This window comes from Gobius niger (genome assembly GCF_951799975.1).
Source record: "Gobius niger genome assembly, chromosome: 4".
NCBI lineage: Eukaryota > Metazoa > Chordata > Actinopteri > Gobiiformes > Gobiidae > Gobius > Gobius niger.
In genome coordinates this window covers 24,981,611-25,000,036 of record NC_136855.1, presented here as the reverse complement: position 1 = coordinate 25,000,036, position 18,426 = coordinate 24,981,611, and the positions used below count along the sequence as shown (strand labels likewise).

General features: G+C 40.1%; 1 protein-coding gene across 1 annotated transcript in view; it reads right to left on the bottom strand.

The window, feature by feature from the left end:
• Positions 1-18,426, bottom strand: part of tln2a (talin 2a) — a 59,242-nt gene that overhangs the window by 34,099 nt on the left and 6,717 nt on the right. The window contains 1 exon segment of the mRNA XM_079555926.1: positions 5,591-5,638. The gene's annotated coding sequence lies outside the window, so the exon portion shown is untranslated.

The window sequence follows — 18,426 nt, the reverse complement described above, 5'->3', positions numbered from 1 at the left end:
AACATTAAAACTTCAAGCCCACATTAATGGTTCACAGTTTGTAATCTGAACAAGATTACTGCGAACTCATGTGGATGTACTTTGAAGAGGTATTTTGTCTCTTTTGTATCGATATTGCCAAAAGGCTGAACACTAATTCTAGTGTTTAGCAAATTACTCTCAAAGTAAAAGAAATTCTCCTTTTCACTTTTAACAAATTGGTGAAAGACTTTCTACAAACACCATGTAAAATGATTTTTGATAAGATACATTTCTGAAAAATACCTGTGACTGAAGACCGAACATATGCATTAAATGTTCCATAGCAGAACAGCATAGGACATGAGCACAATATGGCACATATGTCGTCCATGTAACACAGTGCAGAGCTAATTGGCCACTCAGTTGGAGGTGGTTCCAGTGACAGAATGCATACTTTGTAAGTGACACATCCACAGCGGCTGTTGTCTGTCTGTGGCCAGTCATTATGAGCTTGATGATTTGAATAAGTGTGTGCGTGTGAGAGAGAGGGGAAGGCAGGTGATGCGTCTCTGTTGGCAGCAGTACAAACGCAGGTGTCATGTTTCGGTCAGAGGAGAACAGAGCTCACACTGCCTTGAGCTGGATCATGATCCTTCATCGTAAGACTGTTCTTGTAACAGTGCAAGTTCCCATGGTTTCGGAGAGTTTGCTTTAAAGGGGCTGGAAGCAAGTTCGCCATTTTATACTCACTACTGCCACCTCAGGCCATATGTGTAACTGCACCTTCTATATTAAGCTCGTGCATGACGGCAATTCGGGCCGAAGTGAGACATTTTTGAGTGACCGTACAGGATTTTAGAGGCAGTTGTGGTGAACAGGTCTGAGCTCATTCTACACATTAGGACATGGCTGGAACATGTAGGGGGAGGAAAATACTTAATTTTAACATTTTTAAACTCCTTATAGTCCCTTTAAACCAGCATCCTGACATTAACTTGAAATGTGTGACCTGCTGTGAGATGTGTTGTTATTGTTTCTCAAATTGTCACTCTTCTTACATCATGATTAGGGCTGTGTACCGTTACCTTTTTTCCGATACCAGTACTTTAACGATACTTGGTTTTTGATACCGATACCTGACCGATACTTTTTTTCCCGATACTTATGCTAAATTATTTGTCATATCGAATCATAAAACAGATTAATAATGTTAATTTATTCCTTTTCCTTATTGCATTTCTTTTGCATTTGTACAACTTGTTTTTTGAGGTGAAACAACCAAGAAACTTCCTTTAACGACAAAAGGGCAGAAAAAAAACACTTTCCAAGTTTGTCTTGTTTTTTCGCCTATTTTTAACAAATTTTTTAAAGTGTTTTTTCTCAGTTTTTCCATATTTTTTCCCCAAGTTCCCCCAGTTTTCCAATTATTTTCCAACGTGTTTTTTTCCCCCCTGAATTTTCCCAGTTTTTTCCTCGTTTTTTTCCTCAAATTTCCACCTTTTTCACATGTTTTCCTACTTGTGTTTCACTTATTTGTTCTTTAATTTTAATGACCAGCAGCATCAAAACTTGAATATAAAGATTTTAAATTACTTTTCGGTACCTGCATTCAATGCTTTTATTATTTCGATACGAGTAGTACCAAAACCTTTTTATTCTCGATACCAAACTGGTATTGTTTAACGGTACCCAGCCCTAATCATGATTATTTTACTTAATTTCACAATACACAAAAGTCACATTCCCATTTGCAATGTTCGATGTGTAGGAGGCCCATTTCAAATGTGCTGCATTGTTGTCTGTTGTCCTACAGACAGAGGATCAGACAGTAGAAAACCTATCATCAGGGCGCTAATTCAACACAACCGTATCACATGAAGAGATCTTTTCATAGCTCCAAAAATATGCACCGTAAAGTACTCTCCAAGGACAAACCAGCAATCAGTTTAATCACACAATGAGTAGAACACAGGACTTCAAGAATCACTAAAATGAACAGAGCGACTTAGCTTCAAAAGACGAATCAACAACAAAAGACTAATATTGCCTTATTACTCCCTCCAGCACAGCGTAGTACATAGCTCAAGTGCCAGCAGTACGACTCTGCAACATGGTGCTCTGCTTTCGCACTGATAATGTGGATTGTGCAAGCTTTAAAGTAATACACTGCACTGTAATGTGTCCAAAACAACAAACACTTTCAGCACTTTGTCAAAGTCCTTTTCATTGCCAGCAGAAATTGTTATATTTTATGTTACCATTCAACCATGTTATTTTAGGGGAAATTTGAGGACATGCATCAACGTTTAAGATTGAAGAGTGACCAAAGCACTACGCTAGATGTTACATATGACCAGTGACTAATGCCTTCCCACACTGGTGACATCTGAAAGAGTAATATTATTCCCATAGGTGCTCTGCTGTTACTGTGCCGCTCACAGCAACAAACTGGTTACTGGGTCAAAAGGGATATTATGAATGAATACAGGGCTAATGGGCATATAATTAGGTTGTAGTTCTGGTACAGAGAATAAAGCCCATATCTCACTTTGGGAAATGTTGTATTTCTAAGACAATGAATACAATTGCTAAATTCATTTAAAATCGTGTCACCGCGGTCCTAAACTTTGCGCAATAAAGAAACCTGGGATATGAATTACATTACAGTTGATTGAAAACAGGAATTAAAAGCATCCGTGTTGGCCTATTAACCTCTTAACCCCCACCTGAACCAAGCACATTTTCTCCAGTTTGGCTTTACCCAAATCGAAAAAGCTTCTTGGAAAAAAGCGTGAAAATAGTGAAAATGAGACGAAAATTAGGAGTACAACGCAACAAAAGGGCGACAAAATGTGATAAAAATGTGATGAAAACGAGAAACAGAACAGTAAAAAAAAACGAGAATTTTTTTTTTACAAAAAGCGATGAAAAAGTAACAAAAGCGCCACAAAAATGCAAAAAACGCAATGAAAAGAAATGTCAAAAAAGTGACTACAACGTGGCAACAACACAAGGAAAAAGATCAGATTAGATGAGGCATTACACTGGCCTATAGGCTGTAACCTTTTAGATTTAGGTAAAGCTGAACTGGAGAAAATGCACTTGGTTAAGGCGGGGGTTAAGAGGTTATATATTGATACAATACAGCACAGTGCAAAAGAAGTCTTGCTAAATATACACACATTCACACATTCATTGCAAGACAATGACAAAAAGGTTCCTTTGTTAATTTTAATTTGATTGAATGCTTTTGAGGAGCAGCACTGTGCACATAATGAACTCTGAAATTAGCAGAGCCTTATTATCTCCTGCCTGATCCTTCCACTGGCCTCATGTGTATGATGTGGTAATTTGTACAGCCCACAGCGCCTTCAAATTCAGACAAAAAAAGAATGTAACTTGCAAATTCATTTTACATATTTATCCACCATGAGAAAGACGATTGTGGAATCGAGTGGGCACCGTTTGTTCGCTGTAGTGTTAGTGAGTCATGTCTGGTATAATCACATAATTGGATGAGATGAACATTTAAAAAAAAAAAAAAAAATTGGCGAGATTATTTAGGAAAACCATTAAAAGCATCCCTCAGCGTGCTCCTTTCACAAATAAAGCAGAAATAAAGCAGAACAAATTAAATGTCTTGGCAGCTTTGTATCAGAATACCTGAGTGTATCTAAGCGATCTATGGTGACACATAACTCGCATAGAAATGAGACGTTGACTCTAAGGCGCGCAGAGTGCCAAGCAGGCCACTGGGTGTCTGGACACTAGGGATGTCCTATTTGGCTTTGGTGCAGAGCATTACACAACACTTCCTGGAAAAAAAAAACAGGTGATTGGTTGCCGTGGTGCATGCCGGCTGCGGTGAAGTCACATTAAAAATCCTGACAATGGAAGGAATGCGGCGATGGGGTATGAATCGCTGTGTGAGATGCCCCCAATAGCACAGAGTCTAAGAAAAATCACACACTGATAAAGTTTGCATCACAATAGATCACCGCAGCAAAATACAAACACAACTTCCTCACTTTAGGTTTGAAAAAAGGGGGTCAAAGTAAATTCAAAGTGACATTTTAAGTGTGATCATGTAAAAAAAATCACTTCATATAACTGTCAAAAACAGGGCTCTGGTTTTCATCGGATAAAAACCTCAACCCATGTGTGTTCCATAAAGAGCAATATTTCATCATCCCAGAAGGGTTAACCGCAAAACCACAGGTGCACTTTTTCATACCGGGGGCACTTTCATTATAAAAACAATATAAGCTGGTCTTGTTTTCTTGAACGGATCACATAAAACATTGCAGAACGTAAGGGTGTAAGTGGAATGCTCAACCCAAACAAAACAGCTCATTAACCAATACTTGGAATTAGCTTAAGACCTCCATAATGAGCCAGTGAGATGGAGTCCAGCTGCATATTAACATAATGCCCATCTGATTAAGGCTTGAAAGTCCATGTTTAGAGAAGCTTGACTTGAAAGCACCAGTGGTAACCGCTTTTGCAAAAGAAATCCATGTGGCGCGTCTTAAAAGGTGATAGAAACATCTTTATGAGTAACACTGGCGCATATACACAAAAACACCCTCTCTGTTTGTTCATGCCATGACCGCAACAGGAGCTGAGGAATCCTCCCTACCTTTTTTGGTAGAGTAATGCCACCACAGAGAACATTGTGAACTCAGCAAAACAGAAAAAAAGCCTGTTTGCATCAAAATCTAGAGCCTTTTATTGCATTTCTTTTGTTCTTTTCATTTCTTTGGCGGTCCGCCCAGAATTGCTTCACCGTCTGCCAAAGATCTACACAATACATGCAAAATGTGCAAAAAATTCATATAATACTGGGCTGTGCGAGAGATTGTGAGAGCTAGAAACGAGTTGGCGCTGCAGCTAAAAGTTTAAACTCCACAATCTCTGTAGTCATGGCTGCAACACAAGAAAATTCAGGTACCTCAGCTTAAGAAAACTAAAATAAATAAATACAAATGTTATTTTGTAAACTCTGACTAAAGCAAATAAAAAAAAAAATCATACACAACTACATCTCAGTTCAACTGGTTGAAGAAATACTACTTAAAGCAGAACTAAGTAACTTGTTTCCCATAATAAATCCTATTCGTAGTCCCTCTGGCGGTAATACAAGTTTTAATGGGATGATTGGGGGTCTTTCATCTCCCCCTGGTGTCTTTGGCCAGAAAACCAAGCTTGCAACTTTCCCTGCTCCGGGTTGGAGGCCCCAAAATAGAATCCCAAAGAAGAAACTAACAGGCTAATGGGCAAAGCTAGCTGCGGGCTAGCGCCACTTAAACAGTATTTACAGCCAAGTTTGAGTGAAAAAAATTATCTCCATTGTGTAATTGGATGTACAATATTCCTCTCTCCCTTTGCCTTTTCTGTCAGCGTAGTATTTACTCTCACGGACAATTAATGAGTACAAAACTGTAACATGCTACAACACCAGCAGTGGCGCTTATGGCCTCTAGGGGCATGAGTTACTTAGTTCTGCTTTAAATGTGTGTCACAAATGCTACAAACACTCTGCAGTGTTAAGAGAGCATACGGTACAGTCAAAGAGAAGTAGCTTGTGGGATTTTCCCCAAGAGACTCCACTATCTGCACACGGTCTTACCTTAAAGTTGAAAGAAATGCAGCCTTGGACGTCTGCCTATGGTTACACCTGCAAAAAGACAAGAAAGTTGATTTTAGAGGAATACATTTAGAAATAATGGCGCAAGAATAATAATGCCATGTGCTGCTGTGAATGTGGGCATAAGTAGATGTATTTAATAGAAAACAATTAAAAAACTGCGGAGAGGAGACAGTGGGTTCATGGATGGTTAAACAATACGTTTTTGGAGAGAGATCAGTTCTTGATTGTCCAAATACTAGTAACAAGTTCAGTGAAAGACTCTTGGGAACAGGAAACATCACTACTCTGTCGATTACATGTGGAATGTGTGGAATGCTCTATAATTCAATTTAACCTGTCACAAAACTTTTAGAGATGAAAACGTTCCCTGCGGCCTTTGAATTAACATCGAGTGCGCTACTGGTGGTGGCAGGAGCATGGGGTTATGTGAAAGTGGCATCTGGACTACAGGTCGACCGGTTTATATTAGGTAGGCGATTTTTAGGGATTTTTATTGGCCAATGCCGATATGCTTGGCTGGTATTTTGGACCGATATTTTTGGCTGATTTTTTCAAATGTCTGGTCTATAATACCGTAAAAACATAAACTTGGCCACTCCAGCAGTTGCCGGTTTTATTTTAATACTTAGCCTAGGTGATTCAATCAAAGTTCTACCCCAGCTCTGATTAGTTGCCGTTAGTATTAGCATACTGCTGCTAGCCACAGCATGCGCAGCGATCAAAATACAATTGCAGAGGTTAAAACGTACTCCGCAATTACATTCTCCAGGTTCTGTGCTTCAAAATGACATGCATTTCCTTGGGACCTAGGAAGTTGTGGGATGACTCTTTTTACAGAGGAAAACGGCAAGTCTTTCTATCACTTTCGGTCCTGGAGATATTGGCTTTTTTGGGCGCTAGCTCGGCCGATAGCCCATATTGTAAAATCACCAAATATCGGCCCCGATATAAATCGGTCCACCTCAAATCCGGACCAACCCCCGGGTGGTGGTGGTGAATTTCCCTGGGGCCTACATGATTTATCTGACAACACAAGCCACCTGGCACCAAAACATTACACAGGGTCAGACAAATAATGTGGCCAATCAGACACAATGCAATTTAATAAATGAATCCTCGACCTCCAGAGCAACCACCACCACACAATAACAATAGCACTGACTTCACAAACAATTGTAAAAGATTCCCAGCAGAGGCGATATTTTAATTCAAATTCCCCATAAATGATTTTGAATTGATTTTAGAATTGTAATGGATATTTACAGGGTATTTTAGAAATTCTTGTGAGTAGAAGTTGGTCCAGTAACAATCATCAAACAAGACCTAATGGTAAAAGTGTGTGTGTATTATTAAGTTTACTGTCCATAAAGCCAGCATGTAATTTTTTACTCTGACTCAGGTATTTGCGAGTGAAGTGTTGCCACAGACACAAAAAACAACAACTTTGAAGCTTCAGACTCAACTCTCCAAATAATTAGTCGTGCGTGACATAAACTCGTGCCCTGGCCTGGCATTCTCGACCAGTGAGATAAATGTAAGGATGTGTCTAGACAAACTTCAGAGAAAAGCAACCCACTCCTCGTCTCGGAAGTGACACGCACCGTTTTATTTTCTAATCCGTGACTGTGACTGGAGGCCACACACATAAAAACACCAGCAACAAAACAAAGTAAAACCAATGGCTATCATCATGTGTCGTTTAAGTTAGGAAATGACGCTGTAAAATAAAATGTGAAAGCGGTTTGCAGCACAAGAACTACTGGTAATACTGTACAGAAATGTGATGTGTGAAATTTAAGTTGAACTGTGCTTTTGAATACTCTGAGAAAATGGTAACAGCTCATTGACGTAAAGAGGATGCAGGGAGTAAAACATGGACTGAATTTTTGAATAAATAAGATAATTAGGAACTTTATACTTACTCTTCATACAATTACTTTGAGGCCTTTGGAGATCCAATTTGTTTACGCCCCTTTGGTTCAGTCTTTACTTAGACCTACTTCATTTATGGTTTTAGTCTTACAAAATACTTGGGTTGGTTGCAATTTTGACTGTGGTAGTCTATTAATAGAGTGGGGTGGTATATTGTTTTTCGTAGGTGCAACAGTGGGGTTTGTCACATTTCCAATAACAAATTCATAAAAAATATTAACCCATCATGAGAGACGTTTATCAATTGTACATATAACTAAAAGTGACAAGTTTCCTCCAGCTGTGCGGGCAGTAGAGAAAAGTGCCAGAGCCTGACTTAATGACATGCACTGCAGCCCTCTGCTGACAGGAGCAGAGTGATGGGGACAAGTGAGACACTCTCAAGGTGGATCGAGCCACACACACACACTGTGGGGGGGCCCTCCGAGTAATGAACAGCAGCAGCTCTGGCACACACAGCACCTACAGTCTCACAAACAACTCCGTTAAGTGGGTGCAATAATAAAAAGAGAAACTATTAACAGCCAGATATAGAGATGGGGTTTGTGGTGTCAATACCGCCGAGTATTCTGGGATAAGTTAAAGTTAAAATGTAAAATGCTGGACTTATCATTCACAAACAAATGAACATCATAGATATAGTTAGATCACCGATAATGGCGTGTAAATTGATAAAGTTGTTCCACAGCTCTCCAGTTTACTACACGCTGGTAGCTTCTCACAAAGCGATTTTTCTTATAACATCTTATAACATAAACTGTATTGTTGTAATAAAGACACTAACATTCATGCAGTAAAAGCCCTTATAGCTGAAGCAAATGGATGTTATATTGTGCTTTTTGCTGCACATACACTATGTGACAGTAAATGCAGTCCACCCTTTAAAGCAGTACTAAAGTAACTTGTTTCCCACAATAAATCATTTTCATAGTCCCTCTGGAGTAATACAAGTGTTAATGGCATGATTGGGGATCTTTCATCTCCCCCTGGTGTCTGGCCAGAAAACCACAATTGCAACTTTGCTGCCACCGAGTAGGAGGCCCTAATACACACTAGTAGAATTGCGAAGAAGAAGCTAACAAGCTAATGGGTAATTGGATACTAACGGGTTAAGCTAACGGGTAATTGTGTAATTGGATGTACAATATCCCTCTCTCCCTTTGTCTTTTCTGTCAGCGTAGTATTTACTCTCACGGACAATTATTGAGTAAAAAAAAACGCAACATGCTACGGCACCTGCAGTGGCGCTTATGGCCTCTAGGGGCATGAGTTACTTAGCACTGCTTTAAAAAAAGTCAAGTGTGCGTTAATGGAGAAATAAATGGTCTCAACTTATATGGCACTTTTCTACCTTCATTAGGCCCAAAGCGCTTTACAGCAAGGAACCAGTCACCCACACTCTCTCATTCATACACCAATGACACTGGCGGCAAGGTGGGTGAAGTGTCTTGCCCAAGGACACAACAACATGAGATCATGAGACGACCCGCTCTACCAACTGCGCCACCGTCGGTACCAATGGAAATAAAAGCATAATGGCAGTGTCTGTACTTAAAGGACCCATTTCTCATGCCTGAGATAATATAGTTTAAATAGAGGAAAAATTAGTCATGAAGTCACTTGAAGCAGTTTAGAGCCTGGAGATGTACACACCACGCGGATCATGTGACAGTTGTCCCAGCTACAGAATCCTCCCTCTTATGAAGCAGATATTGTCTTTTGCCAGGCATAGACAGACCCCCCCCCCCCCCCCCCCCGTTTTAGCACACAAGTGCATTTGTTAGACAGTAAACAACTGTAAAAGTAGCCTAGAATATGGGGTTGTCAGCCCATAAGAGCATTGTTGGGAAAAAACAAAAACGTACAGGACTATAATCATATCAGGGCAGGTTATCTCATCTGGTTCCATGGGGCTTCCAGAGGTGAGTTTCATGGGGTGTAATTCCTGCACACAATGTTCAACCCAAGACCTCATTGTTCCCTTCTGTCTTGCAGTTTCATTAATCACCCAAACAATATGGTACCGGGGAAACGCCTTCCTTCGGTCTCAAAAATGAGACTTTAATCAAACTGCTCACTGGGACTTCTGTACACACTGCATGTACACAGCTGGATATGAGGCAACCGACATGCCCATAGCATCAAAAAAACACAAAGATCTAAATTGTCAAACAAGCACAAACTGCGGTGAGCACAGAGTGAGTTGGTGGCCAGGGGCTAAGTTTCAGGCAGGGACCACCTCAGAGATCAGTGGCAGCTGGTCCCTCGAATAATCATTATTCACCCACATTTTACTGGACTTTTCTGACAGAAAAAAATACATTTGAACTTTTCCCCAAATGGATCAATACACCAAATGCTCTGTGACCTTTTCATTGATGAGCCTAATATTTGTACGATGATCTTAGTTACTTTCAATAAAACTGTTACTACATTGATCTGACTTAAAAGGTTAATATTCTTGGCTCATGCGATGCCAGCTGACGGTAAATGCAATGAAAATCCTGCAGAAGACAAAGTGTTTAGAATGAAATAAATGAAATTCTTTTTTTCTTCTTCTCATTTTCATACTCAATTTAGTTGATACATAATTCAAACAAATCAATTTGAGAGAAAACTGAACAAAAACATATTCACATCATGCTTGTAGATGTTTAAACTTTAGGGTTGAAAGGTTTAATCACATACAGATGTGAATTGTGATTATTTAGAAGCCATTATATTGCCTAAATCGGTGTTTTGGGTTTCTTCAGGCGGTACTCAGGGTCATCTGCAATTTTAGACTTTATTCATTTCAATAGTAAGTAAGTAATGTAATATTTAGTAATGCTTTTGTGTTTGTGTTTTTCCTTCTAATTTAGATACAGTTTAGATGGATTAAAGATGCTGATTTGGTCTATTTTGTACTCGTTCAGACCTAGTTTAGTCCTAATTTGAGCTTCATCTAGACCTGGAGGTACTTGGAGGGTTAAATACTTTGGTGTAAAAGCTTGAGAACCACTGGCCTTTGTTATTTGTGATAAATTTTGTGGTCTAGTAGTTGTAAATCAAAGCAGCAACAGATCAGTACAGCAGCCGCCCTCCAGCCTGAAGCCTGCTGACTATTGGTGTCTTCTACTACTCGCACAGAGAAGGCCCACATGCAATTAGCTAAATGGCTCCATGGGATCTGCTCCTAATACATGTGGGTGGAGAGAGGGAAGCGGAGTGGTGGGAACTCGTCATTCTACACTGCTCTCACAGGGGTTACCACCTGTCTGTAATAAATGAAGACTGCCAGTATTGTGGATAGAAGATCTTTATATATTACCTGTGGTTAAAAGAGGAGCATGTGTGAACTGGAAGCCATAACCTCAAACCAAAAACAAATGAAGAGGAATTTAAGTGCCATGTCAGTGCCAGTCATTATAGGCTGACAGTTTATTTCTGTATTAATTGATAATCAACATATGAAAATATACTGTATCACGTAATGCAATCACGCCCTTGTTTACTTCATGTGGATTATCAGAGGTGGACAACTGAAATCAGCACAGCAATGTAGTCATGCGAAAGCATGTCAGCTGATGTGGATAATAAATTAGTGAGTTATCCCATAGCTGAGACATGCTTTGGTAGAGGGAGAGTAATGTTCATTAGATGGTTGCCTGATCATTCTAAAAAGGGGGAATTGGTGACATCTGGAGAACAGCTGCTGCTTTGCATCAGGCCCCATCCTGAACACACACACAGTTGTGATATCAACTCCCCGCAGAGGTTAGAGGGTCATGAGCCCTCTGTCCGGACGCACCATTTAATCTGCTGGTGGCATCTATGGAAATGAAACACCACACAGCACTCAGAAATAGGCATGGAAACAGCAGCAGACTGGCTCTTCTATACAAGGCAAGTATTTGGGCCTCTCCGGGGAGGGCAGAGATTCTCAATGATTAGTCCTACCCTTCCACTGAATCTGTGTGTGTCTGCGTGTGTCTGTTAGCGAGGGTCAGGAACACTGCTACTAATTAAATTACACAGGCCCTAGTCCCTGTTGAGGCCAACTCTCTGTTCCATGAATGGAATCAAACCCTGCAGTCAAAGGGGAGCGCAGCTATGTGTTTACATTAGTATTTAACACTTGGTTCACATTGTTTAGAGCCTGTCCTGGGGCCCTGACTGCTCTTTGGAATGTCTGGTTCCCCTTCAGTTGAGTACTGTAATCCAGGAGGAACTACATTAAGCGAGACTGTAGCTTTCACAATGTAGAATATGTGGATAAGAAAAACACTCCCACATAAAATACTTGTAAAAAAAAAAGGTTTTGTATCTTCCAATCTAATCTGCTATATTGCCACAAACTCAAAATCAGTAATCCGGGCAAATTGGATACAAGTCCCAGGCAGAAAGTATCTTTGAAGTTTCCTTATTTATTTATTTTGACCTTTCAACAGACAGCTATGCCCACTGGAGTGATGTCCCGCGGCATTCCTTTCAAATGTCTGCCCCCAAAAAGGGTCACAACCCTGTTTCCTTTTCCACTGTCACTAGTGCTGAACAAAGCACATCCAACAGGAAAAAGTCAAAAAGAACAAGTGCACTTGTGTGATAAAAGAAAAAGTGAAGGAAACAATAGCTATGAATAGCCATACACACTACACACCCCTTTGGCACCTCAGGCATAAATTGCTAAAGTGATAATCTTTATGAAATTATCAAAATGCACATCAGAATGTATTGGTGACATACTGTATCTATAAAAAGCCATCAGTACTAGTGAGAGATGGCACGAATAGGATAATTACTGAACACAGGACACACAATAATGTGTTATAACTTTAAAGTCACCAAATGATTCATAAAAGGGCACGGAGACCTACGTTATATAGATCACCTGAGTAAACAGTATCCCTGTGCAGAGTATATTAGGGCCAGTGCCCTTCTCTCCAGGCCACTGTCCTAATCTTCTTTTTGGTCTCAGCCACAGCGAAATGGAGTCCTTTAATCCACTCCGGGCGGACAGCTGCAGCTTGACGTTTAACTGCTTGCTACTGTAACTCCAGCTTTAGCCTCCAAAACCTAATTTACAAAACACTAACACAAATGGCTTCATACATATTTTAATTAGCATAAACACCACATTGCCACTGCTATCTTTTCCATTAGGGTTAAGGTTTCCTGAATGGGCAGCACTTTCCTAAAGCGTATTTTAAAAGCCTGCTGCAATTTGTGGGCAAGCTGCAGGGCTGATAAGGTAGCAGTTCCGCACAGGTAAGCCCCCTATCAGCAGGAGAAGCCAATAAAAGCAGTAAAAGACTTGGATACCAAAGGGAATATATAGCAGACATGACACAAGAGGTGACCTGCCTCTAGGGGCTCTGGCTGCCCATTGTGGGGGAACAATCCAAATGTCTCCAGGACTGCGCTTCCAGGCCGTCCCAGTGAAAGCTTGGCCTCCTGCTTGTCACTTCTATTGTTAGACTCCGGCAGGAGCCGCTCCCCATTTTCTTCATACACATTAAATACTCTGCATTGTTTGGGCAGTTAGAAGGAAGACGGACACATTTGCAAGAGAACACACAACTGCTTTTAAAATTCCTGTCTTTCAAATAAGAACCAAAGGAAGCTGTACAAGTAATTTCAAGTAAATTATAAGACTGTGCCTCAATAGAAATAAAAGTGAAGAGGATGAGAAAGACATTGCACCAGTTGTTAGTTTATTCCCGTAAGATAATGAGTGGTGCATGTGATGCAACTAAATGTCAATGTCAGGCAATACTAAGTGTAAAATATGTGCACCGATTAACTGCAAACCTATTGGGTATTTCGAACTTTTAAAAATGTCAATTTAATGCCGTGACAATTTAATGCCGTGACTTTATTTGGGCATGGGGCAGGCACTAAAGTGATTTCTGACCGGCTCTTGAAGCTGGATTGGGGCACTGCAATCCTTATTAATTAAAGGGAGAGGTAATTTATTTTGAGGCGTCGCTGCATATTATTCCACAAAAACCAGTGATGCGGATTTCAGCGACTCATGGCCTTGAAGATGAAAATGATCAAAAACTACACACTCAAGCAGATGTGCTCTTCATGTAATCTAGAACACTTCCTATTTATGGAAAACTCTTTCTTAAACTAGGTCTCCGTCGGACATTGTGATGAGAATTTTTTTTTTGTAGGCCAAGTCTGTGGTGAGCAACTGCCATAGTAAATAACACCACCTAAATAAAAAAACTAAATAGAAATGTTTATTTGATATACACCCAACAGTATCTCTGTCTTGGCAAAAGACGATCTGCTGACCCATTTATAGAAACCACAAATCACATGGTTTATGTCTTAGATAGCCAGACAGATGCAATGGGAAGAATTTGAAAATGTCACGCAGACGTGTGAGAGGTTTGTCTATCAATCCTTCCGCCTTCATCAATTTACCAGATGTGCAGCGCTGATTTACAGCCCAGCAATGGCAACCTGTGTCACTTCATTCCGGCGGCAGGGTGGGAGGCAAGGCGATGACATGCTGGCTAGCTGTGGGGCAAAGGGAGGAACTATAGGGTGATGAAATGGAGATGGGGTGAGAGAAACTAGGAGGGGTAGAACGGTTTGGCAAAAAGGCAAAAAAAGAGCGAGTGATAAAGAGGGAAAACAGGGTGAGGAGCTACTTCTGCTACTGTTTTCTGCATATTCAGCACATCAGCTTGTCTTTCAGCGGGAATAACACTGCCCCACTGACTGACTGAGCTATAGTATCACACACACACAAATAAGAATGTGTCTTCAAAGAGGAACAACAATCATTTGTTTGGCATGTGAAAACAAATTAAGAGGCTGGGACGCAATTTGTCCCTAATGTATTGAGCTCTTAGAATTTCAGACTAGGACTTATTGATGAACATATCCTCTATTCTCCAATTTTTGTTGCAGGAATTTTGAAAATCACAAATATTAACAGTTTAACAATGCATCATGGAACTTTTTATGCGGAAAAAACACATTTCATATTTGTGCGTAATTGCCCTTCTTTTTACCCAATTGCTGGGTTGCAGGTGACATCACAGCATTCTAAAGGCCGACACTATTGTCTTTGAGGAAATTTTTGGTCTTGTACAGAGAGATCATGGACCCAGTGACTGATATTAATGATAATTTTTCTAATTCATACATTTTCTTTTTAGCTACAACTTGTGGAAGTGTAATGCTGTTAATAGTTACCATGACGCCTTTACTTTCCATCACAGTGGCCTCTACAACACTCTAAGATCAATAGTTTTGCAGGTTTTCTGTTTAGCAGTGACAACCGACCAGAAACCCTAACAACAAATGAACCTGGAGCATCTAAGAGGCCACTGTGATGAAAAGTAAAGTCGCCATGGTAACCAATGGGTCGCTAAAAGGTCAAATACGCACATAAAAAGTTCCACAATGCACCTTTAAAAGCATTATGGATGACAATGTGCTAATTTTAAATGAAAGAATATACCAAATGGTACATGGGGAAAAAAATGTTTCAATACTTTTAGGTTTAAAAAGTGTCGGATACATGTTGTAAAACTGTGCGTTTCATGGTAGTTACTATACAACTGTAGCCTGCTTTGTGCCTTTAAATAGTACTTTATTCCTCAAAATCTCTATGACTAAAATAAAAGAGAAATTTACTTACAGAATCTCAGAGGGGATTGGCGGCCACACAAAAAAACAGGCAATATACAAACAGCAGCTGCTAGTTAAACAAAGACTTTTCTACACCTGCCACTTGTAAATACCAGTCAGATCACCTTTCCACCTTCATATGGAAAATCTCCATACAAAAAAAAAGGCCAGTATTTCTCACCCGACTACTACCATTTGATAGTCTAGCCACGATCTATATAATATAAGAAACTCTTGATATATAAAATGTCTTTGCATGTCGGGATAAGAAACATGAAAAGTCTATTGGGTAAAAGGTGTTGAAGGGTGGGGAATGGGGCCGCTTACCAAGACACAACTCATTTGAGTACAAGGCTGGCTTTCTCCCTGGAGTCCAACAAAACACTCCATTCCTTTTAAAGAGAGGAATCTGACAATGCTGCATTTGTCTCATTGCCAGCTGATGAACAGGCTCTCCATAGACATGTTGATATGTGGGCACCATCTTGAAGCGCTGATGATTTCTATAGCAATCATTTTTTGGGAGAGTCATTTGAATAATGCCTAGGTGTTTGAATAGGTGTTTCATTTGCAAAACAAAATTTTGTAAAATGATTAAGACATTATATCCGTAATGTTCAGACTATTGAGCGCACCTGAATATAAGCCCCACCAACTCAATTTAAAAATTAAAAATAAATACATATATCGGCCGCACTTTTGTAGTGAGCAGTGAGAAAATTTATTCCATTTATTTTGCAAAGGAAGACACATTACAGGCGCAGGAAGGCATCCAACAACACCCGCTCATGCTCTGTGACCATGACCTCTCAAGTTAACCTGTTCTCTCTTGTTAGCTCTGAAAGGCTGCGAGACCCAACCCTCCCCAAGGCCCAACCCAACCCTACAGACACAGAGACGAGCGTGATTTGATTGCCTTCAGAGCATATTAAAAGCTTGAAGGTAAACCTTGTAAACTTTACCACAATCTAAAAGGTTACACAGCCTTTAGGCCAGTGCCTCATTTGAAAGCTAAGACCTACAAAACTCATCTAAATGGATCTTTTTCCTCCTTGTCGTCTTGGTTGACATACAGCATCTGCGTTTTTGCCACATTTTCATTGATTTTTGTCACTTTTCTGTTGCTCTTTTGTGCGTTTTTTGCCATACTTTTTTGTCACTCTTTTTGTTGCTTGTTTTTCATCTCATTTCTGTTGCTATTTCGAAACTTTTTTCCAGAAGCTTTTACATTTGGGTAAAACCACAATGGAGAAAATGTGCTTGCTTCAGTTGGGGGTTAAGAGAATGTTTGCATTTCTTAAAACAGATTATGGTGTGAGCACGGCCAATAGGTTAGGCTGTAACGCTCAGGTACAACTTGTGGGTTTGTGTCTATGTCATGACAGTTTGCTAAACATCTCTCCACCACTTCATCCTCACAAACTTATCTATTCTTACATAAATTAGCTCTTCTTACAAACACATTGAATTGCCTTGAGTACGAAATGTTCGGAATAAACAAACTTGCCTTACAGATAGTCCTTGTTAAGACAGGCATTACAAACATTACAAACTCACAGACAACATGGCCACATCACAGGCTACAACATAACTCACAGACATACACAACCAGATTAGAAGTTAGCTTAGCAGTTAGCTTTGTCCCCGAGCCTGTTGGCTTCTTATTTGTGATTCTATTAGTGTGTATTGCGCCTCCGACCCGGAGCACGGAAAGTTGCAAGTGTGGTCTTCTTGCCAGACACCAGGGGAGATGGAAGACTCCCCAATCATCCCATTAACACTTGTAGTACCCCCAGAGGGACAACGAAAAGGATTTATTAAGGTAAACAAGTTACTTAGTTCTTCTTTAACTGACCAGTGAAGAGAAAGGACACCACATGTATTGTCTTCTTCAGCTGATTTCATGCACAGGATGCACTGTAACTGTTTTAGCCAGTTCAATTCAGCCACCGGAACCTTCAGGAGGCCTTTCGATAAAGATTGATTCGTACTGTATGCACTTGAATACTTCTTCATTAAGGCCAAACCGAAATAGATTTTTAAGGTCCGATACCAATACCAATATGAAGCCGATATTATAGGCCGACATTTTAAGTGATTTAATTTGATGTTAAAAAAAAAAAACTATCTCTCAGCCTATTGTTAAACATATATTATTATAGTAAAGGTTTCTATTAAATAGAAATATATATATTCTGCTCAAATAAATAAATAAATAAAGTGAAAATGAATGAATAAAATAATAGAGGTCGACCTATGAGGGTCTTTTTTTAGGCTGAGGCCGATATGCACCAGCACCGCTGATACTTTTGGCTATATTTTTAAAAAGGTTTCGTCTATAATCCTGTGTATGATGCTTCTAAATGTGTTAAACAGTGACAGCAGGGGGCGCTGTATATTCCTCTTCAGTAGGTACTTCAGAGGGAGCTCTTTGAAAGACAAAAATCTGTAGATTCCGACTTAACATAAAAGGAAATCTCTATCACTTTTGATTCCAGAGATATCGACAGCTGAACCAAGAAGTAAGAAGCAATAACAATGTGCACAAATAAAAACCTATTTTCAGCTGTTTGATTGCCCCAATGCTCTCTGTGTGTAACATAAGCCAACTGCTGCACTCTTACTACTTTAGGAAAGACTCAAAGTTTACTGCTCGGTCTTCTGACTGTCCCCATTTTCTCCTCTGAAAGGCCTGGCAGGATTCCCAAGCACTCTCCCCTTCTCCAATAAACAAAGAATGGTTTACCTTATATAGCTGTATTCAAACTCTACAACCTCTCCGAGTAACATCAGAGACAGAGCAGCGGTTGGGGGTGAGGCAGGGCCAATACACAGAAACGTTTTGGGCCAAGGGCAGGGAGCTCACACTGACAGTGCGATTGTGTAACACTCATGCATTAACAGCCAGTTAAAGGGCTATTTCTGGGGCCATCCATCTGTAGAACTTTGCAGAGGGTGATTGGATATATATATAAGAGGGCTGTGAAATAAGACAGGAACGATGTGAAAAACCACAGTGTGAGGGCATCAAAAAAAGATCAGGATGTGCTCTTTGTTGATGATTGGGGGAGATGAAAGGCATTGGGGTTTGAAAGCAGGGGCTTAATTTTCACCCGCTTGTGGTTGAGTGTCACTATGCATGAAGATGGTCACACATTGGTTTTCCAGCACTTTGCAGCCAATAAGAAATGATAGAGCCCATTATTCAACACTGATGTTTGAAAGTTAGGTGGGGGGAAGTGGGACTGTCT